The sequence below is a fragment of the Pteropus vampyrus genome, unplaced genomic scaffold (genome assembly GCF_000151845.1).
Source record: "Pteropus vampyrus isolate Shadow unplaced genomic scaffold, Pvam_2.0 Scaffold517, whole genome shotgun sequence".
Taxonomy (NCBI): Eukaryota; Metazoa; Chordata; class Mammalia; order Chiroptera; family Pteropodidae; genus Pteropus; species Pteropus vampyrus.
The window spans coordinates 371,237-379,043 of NW_011889298.1; positions in this window are offsets into that span (position 1 = coordinate 371,237).

Consider the following 7,807-nt stretch of genomic DNA (forward strand, 5'->3'; position numbering starts at 1 on the left):
ATGCAAGCCCACTCACAGCCTGCCTTCCTTAACTCTAGGGGGTTCCTGTGCTCAACTTCTGCTCTCTATATGCCCTGTACATCTTGCCTGTGGTCTGGGAAGATTCTGAACACCCTGCTCCCTACTTGTGTTCCAGGTCACCTTCGGCTTACCCAATAACTGTAGACCAACTCCAGCCTAGCCAAACCAGCAAACTTCTTTGCTATCTAGTGAATGGAATCACACCTCCAGCAAGCTCTGAACACTTTTTGAGTTTGTCTTTCTTCAGTACTCTCTCTCATGCCCAGGATACCATATTGAGTTTTCTTATATCTTATGGTTACTCTTGGGACATATTTAAATAATTATTTATATTAAACCCACCTCGTTTAACCTATTGTGGGGTTTTTAATCTTCTGAATAAACCCAGACTGATATATCATAATATATAACTTTAATCTGTATATCCATGTTAGGAATAAAAATAAAATTGTATATGGCAAATTCCAGGCTTTCCAATCAGGCTTCATGGAATCTCTTCTCACTTTTCACTGAGTCTATTTCTCTTGCTATAAAAAAAGTAATCTGGTCTACAATTTCGCTTTAAAGAGAAAAGAAGCAAGTAAATTGCCAATGTTTAAGTAATCATTATTTAATTTTATTTTAATTAAAAATAACGACCTTTTAAATTTTGTATATCGTGTGTTATTCACTTGAGTATTAGGTTTATTTGCCCCCACACCCCCAAACAACTAGAAAATTGGACAAAGTATATGAAAAGATTTTTCTTTTCAGGCGTTGAACAGCATGCAACACCAAAGTTTCATGCAGAAGAGTAAGAAAACAAACAATATAGGCCTTATAATAACTCTGATTTTATGCTTCGAGGCATTTTCAAACCTCAGCATAGGGAGAGGTGACCCAAGCAGAGAATAGTAGTGTCACTGAATTGAGGGCACAGAGATCAAGTACAGGCAGGCTAAGATGCTAAAATTTATGGACCATAATATATGGAGATATATGCTGAGCAAAAGTTCCAGCAATCTGCCTTTGGGTCACGGTGAATCTACAGTAGATTCTAAGCTGCCTGTATGATGAATGAAACTCCATCAGAGCAGGCAGAGAGTAACTGGGTACCTATGAGTTGAGCAGGCCCTAAAGCTTATACAGAGCTAGTAGATATACAATTTATAGTGAGCCATAGTGGAGACATGTAGTCACATATTTATAACATTGCATTGAGACAGGAGAATCATACTGTAGTAGAAGGGCTAACCTACTGAAAAGCAAAGACTACTCTAAACTTGCCCTATCAAATCTTAAAAATAAACCTTTATGGGCTAAAGAGAATTTGTCTTAACTTGTATAAATGAGTTCTCTTGACACCTTTCTGCTTATAGCTGCAACCTTAAAATAAACTGAAAACATTAGTTGCATGCTAATCACTTCAGAGTCACATAATTATTGGTATCAGCCCATAGAAAGTGCAATAGCCTTGAGCCAAATCTAACTTCAAATTTTTAAAAGAATAAAGACTAAATTAAACGTATTTCTTTGATGAAGCTATTGGATCATTAACTGGATGCTAACAGAAGCCTTATCTTCAAGGTATTTTTTTTATTACTGTCCACTTGATGGCATTGGGATTGTATCTTGTACAACATTTTTCTTGCAAAATTAATATAGTTATAATTAAAATATAAACTTAAAACACATTTCATATCTTGGTTTTCTTTTCCAATGCATTAGAGTTAATTGTGTGGTATACTGATAGTGTTGTTTTCCTTTTAAAATGTAATCAGAATAAGATATTAAAATAGACTTGGCAAAATTTATCACCATCAAAACACATGAAGAATCTATCTTCATAACATGCTTTATTAGTTGCTGTGCACAGCAAGTTAGACAGACATAATCTGTCTCCTGGGAATTTACAATCCAAGCCTGACAATGCTGATACAGATGTTGCCGAGACAATTCAAGTAAAGAAATTAACATTAAACAGATAGATAGCATGAATAAGTGAATTTTTTTTTAAATTGCTAACAACAAACAACTTTAATTACACAATAATTTATATTCTGACACTTCTAATATTCTTGTCTTTCAAATAACTCATCAGTCTCCCAAGACCTGTGCCTGAGGTTCATACATGAAGGCACCAGGCATAATAGAGACTGATAAATGAAGTTGTGGCTAGATGGACCACAGAAAGAGAAACATGAGAGGTTGGAAATTCCAAGGAAGGAAAGGAATTAGTTTGATGTGTCCTAGTGATTAAAACTAGGGATATAAATTTGCTTTTCGAATCAAAATAGGAAGAAAATTTAAATTCAATATTGATCTCTCACGTCACTCCTGAGTGTCCTATGTTTGAAATAATTCACTAAATAAAAATAAAATAAAAACAAAAAAATCCATTAATTGAAGATAAAAAGTAATGAACTCCAGCAGCCTTATAAGTAACTACTGGCCTCTGTGCCTGGGATCAGGAAATTTTATGATGATCTTGGAATAAAAGAGTGTCTATTATATTTTATTTTTTCCCCGTAAAAAACAGTCCTCGGATTAAAATAGCAGGAACAAGTGTTTTTATACTTTGCATTTTTTATTACGCTACATACATTTCCAAAACAAATAATAAAACATGGTTGAATAAACACATCACACAAAGCTAAATATATATATAAATGAGAGGAGCCTTTGGCATGGTACACAAAGTTAAAGGCGACAGAATTTTGATAAAAATGGAGAGCTATTAAATCTGCTTTACCGTGCTCTATTTTCTTCATGGAACCCATATCTGATTCTAGAAGAAACAAGATGAAGCTGGGTCAGAAATGCTGTGGAAACATCACAGCTGGTTTTTATTCACTTAGGTTTAGAGAAAAAGCAAAAAGCTTATTAGTGACTATTTTTTCAGAACAACAAAATAATTCTCTTTAAAATGCATAAAAGATCAGACTTTTAAAAAATATGCTCAGTGCCCTCATTAAAAAAAGTTAGCTTTGGAATATGAAGTTAAGATAATGGCATATTTGTTACTTTAAAATATTTAGCAAAAGATTCACCCCTCAGAAACAAAATCTGGTTAATACTCATTCACATTTGTATATGTTAACTGGGCTCCTTCAGCTTCCTATATTAATCATGGACAATAAATATGAAAAGACACAAAAAAAGAAATAGGCAAAAAAGTAATGAAGTTTATGATATATATATGTGTGTGTGTATATATACACACACACATATATATATCATAACAGAAAAAATATATATAGATATATACACACATACATATATATATTCTAAAAATTATTACAGAGAAAGTCAGTCTTGGGAAAGGAAAAAACATTTTAGTCAACTAAAAACACCAAGGGGAATTTTTGAAAAAAAAACTAAATTTTGAGTAACGTGGAGTGCTGGTTTTCTCCACCATGTGAATAACCTTCTTAAAGAGCAGAACTATTAAGACAAATATTTCAAATCACTATTGAGATGTCCACACCCAGATGTTTTCTAGGCCAACAGAGTGTGTTAGACTTCAATAATTGTCTCTCATATTTGCTTTTTTCCACCCAGTACTTCATCTTTTGCCTTTGACTTTTTAACCTCCTCGTATCTCATTACATCCCCTGCTTCTCATGCTCAATACCCTTCCAGTTAAAAGTTGATGTTATCCAAGCTTCTATTTGTAGTCTGCAAATTTTACAACTTGCAGCCCCAGCCTGGGTCGTCAGCTAGAGTTATTCTCTCCTTCACCACCTGTACTCCTGGGAGGAAGAGATCATGACAAATTGAATGCCAGGAAGAAACAGAGAGAATAAACAGTGGTTGTAATCCTGCACTATGTATTGCATTTTATGTTCTTTTTTTTTTTTTTCAATCTCTGTTTACCTAAATATCTAAGTAGAAATACATCTTACACAGAACTGATCCGTATTTTGTCCGTAGTCCCCATATACAAGCTTTACATAAGACACATAATCGCCCTGCCAGTAATTGATTTATGTTCAAAGAGTACTGATGCCCTTCCTGACTTTGAGTTCTCTTTCACTCTTTTTTTTATTAACTTGATATTAGAATGTACTGTGCCCCAATCGTAATTCCTTTTTCTGCCTATGCCCACTATGGAGAGATAGGGCACAAACTTTTTTCTTAAATGATTAGCTGGAAGTGGTACCTTTAAAGTTATGCGATTCCTCACCCTTCCACCCCCTGCTCAGTTTCTTACATGATTACAGTCTGCATTGGAGGTCATACTGAAAGAAATGACAGAGGATGCTCTGATTCTTTCTCTTTCCTGATCTTGGTAACGCCAGCTACAGCAGTGACATGGAGCTGTGGTAGTGGACTCAAAAGAAAGTCTCTTTTAATTCTTTCTCTTATTGATCTCAATTACTTCCTCTATACAAAGATCCTAGTGCCTGAAGAATGAAAGTTTATTCTTTTTTGGTTATGGAATGTTTTACTGTGCTCTTATCTTGAAATATCACCACCCCTCAAAATAAATAATTTATTAGGATTTTGTAAACACAACTGCTTAATTTTTCTTTTCCCAGATACCATGGAAATTTAATGTAAAATATAAATAACAGAAAATATTATAATGAGTTTTATTTCCTTTATATTTTATTTTGCAAGTTTTCTACTTTCATAATCAGAAAAAAAGTTATCTTAAAACAAAAACATGAGTTTTAAAATCATAATAAAGTGAAAAAATGGTTGCAATCAATTTGATAGACAATATACTCGTATTCTCAATAAGCAAAATATTATAACAAATAAATAATGTGGGTACCTTATGTAAAAAAATGTGCATACAAATGAAGACTTCATTTAAGAAAGAACAATTATGGAGACATTTACAACCTCAGTTACAATAAAAGTGCTAACTAAAGCTAAATAATATATTTTTTATTTTTCAAAAATAATAAATATTTTAATATTTAATATCCAGTGTTGTGAGTTTGCATTGAATAATACTCAAACAGAAATACAAGTGGATCAAAGGTTTGAGAAGGGAAACGACAAACTATCAAGAGTCTTAAAAAAGTTCATAAATATTGATCCAACAGATCAAATTCTAAGTGCTTATTCCAAAGTGGTAATTAGAAAAGCTTGTAAGATTGAACCTCGACAAATTATTTATAGTTACTATAAAATGTAACAACTTTCTTGGTTATTAATATATGAATGATTAAATAAAATGTGACAACCTTTTGATTGAGTAATTTATATATTCAAAATCTTTTTTTAAAGAATATATAATGCTATGAAAATAGTCACAATACGTTACAATATAAAAAAATGCAAAAATAAACATTCCCATATGTGGATTCCTTTATCATATTTATAAACAGAGAGAACAAATAGACTGAAATGCTAAATGTGGTTTCATATAGGTGACGGTATAAAATTTTGGAACCTCAGAAATATTTCTATCACAGAAATTTTAAGAAAAAGAAAAACTCTATTAGGGTTTTTCAGTACACACCCCAAGGAGATATTGTTCATCTCTGGATGAAAATGAACCAGGATAAAGCTCCATAACTCTTTCATAATCTAAGCTGTACAATGTCACATCAAAGACTATTTTATTTGAACTTCAATACAAAAGCACATCCCAAATTGAATTAAATATTTCAACATTTTGAATAATCTAGCATTGTTCGTTGTCAGTTCAGTTAGTTAAAGCATAGGGAAAATATGTAGAATGTTTAAAATCAAGTTCTTTAATCACTCTTTAAAGCAAAACCCCTACAGTGAAGGCCCTGCATTGCCTTTTTGATCCCTCTAATACAGCTCTGTGATGCATTTGTGGCCTCGCCCTCCAGAATTTGTGCAGTGAGGCCCTTAAACATTCTCCTGGCAGGTTACATATTCCTCTCCCATGGCACTCTTGCTCTGGCCCCTCTTGGAACGTTTGCTTTTCTCTGGATTGATTTCTTGCAACTTTGACAAGTTTCCAGTACAAATTCTACCTTCAACTTGACGGATTCCTTGACCACTCTTGTTCACAAGCTTTTCAAAATATGACAGAACCCATTTTATATGATAGTATCAAAAAATGTCATTTGACAATCTCATTTTTGTTATATAACTTTTATATTAGTGTTAAACTTTGCATGTTCACAAAATTTTCTGTAGAGAGTAAAATTCAGTGAATTTAAATTCTTTGTATTCCTTTCATTGTCAAGAGGAGTACAAAAAAAGTGTACGCTGAAAAGAGTAAACAAAGAAAGTGAATGAAGGGGATGACCTTAATTTATTGTGTAGCTCTAAGATGTTGTTTTCTTTGGATAAAACCAGATGTGAATCTCAATGACAAGAGGAAAGAGGTTTGTCTATTGATGCTGGGTACACAGAATGCTTGTGCTTGAAAGGATAGCTAATTAAATACTATGAATAATATGTAGTAGACATTGTGTTTCTTAATGGATTAAAACTAGTCATATGTCCAGAAGTCTTGGCCAAAAATGCACTTTTACAAATTGGAAAATAATTTAAAATAACATTTCTTTATAAGGACAGGTCGGATGAGAAAGAAAAAAATAGAGCTGTCACAAGTTGTTATTTGAGATAAGTTGAATTCAACATACACTTTAATTGGTAGACACTATCTTCATTCTTTTTCCCCTTTAGAAATAAACATAAATGACTATTTCTATAACTGAATTTTGAAGGACAAGGAAGTTATTGAGAAAATAATTTTATATTGAGAGATGGATGTTTGCCAGTTTAGGGCAGGGGCTTTTCATATTTAGTTCACTTTATTTGCTTGTTTATTTTGTTTGCTTATTTTAACTGAAATAGTGTATAGACATATAAGCACGCATGCAAAAAAAAAAAAAAGACAAAATTGAGGTGACTACAGGAAAAAAGACAAACCATAAAGAGAAATCATTTGTGATTTTTGAAATATTTTGTTTTGTAGTTTTTTAATATTTATAATAATAAGACAGACAAAACATAATAAAGAAAAAAATTATAGTATTGAGAGAGAGAAATATAAACTGACCTTACTTCTGCAGGCCTTCCCTTACAACCATAGTTCCACTCAGATTTTGAGTCCAAAGCCATTATGTCCTTGAGAGCCATATTTTGCCAAGAAAGGCTTCTTTCTTATCTCTTCTATTTTTCATGTAGACCTTGTATAGCTATATGAGGTTTCTTGTTATGTAGTAAAAAAAATTGAAATAAATACATTAACATTTTATGGGAAACTGTGACTTTCTTCAATAATTTTTGTGTTTCACAGAGAAGGCCTTACTGCATTTTGTGTCATGGCTGCTAACTTTGTGAAAGTCTTATATTTCTCAAACTGGGGTTAGCAAACATATATGCAGGATTTTCAGGCTATATACAATAAATTTTCTAAATATGAAATTTTTATTTCAATAATAACTTAAAAAGAAAAATAAATATAAGTACAGCCTGAAAATAAGCTGGAGTGTTTTACAATCCACTTTCAGTTGGGTGTTGCATTTACCATAACACAGATAGCAACCAAAAAAATCTAAAATACATTTCATTTTTTATTGACATGTCTAAAGGGCATCAAAACCAATCTAATTTATAATCCAAAATAACGCTCCATGGAAATTCTCTCTCCTTTTCTAGCTTGCAATACTGCTTACCCCATTCTCTCTAAATTTTTCTCTCAGCTTCTCTCTCTAAAACTAAACTCATCCTATTAACTAACTCTCCTCTAAGCTCCTTCCTATATAATGATTCTTTTCTTTCTTCCCCTTTCCTTTCACCCTTTTCTTCCTTTCTCCCCACCCACCGCCCCCCCCACCACCACTGTCAGGTAACTGAATATTCT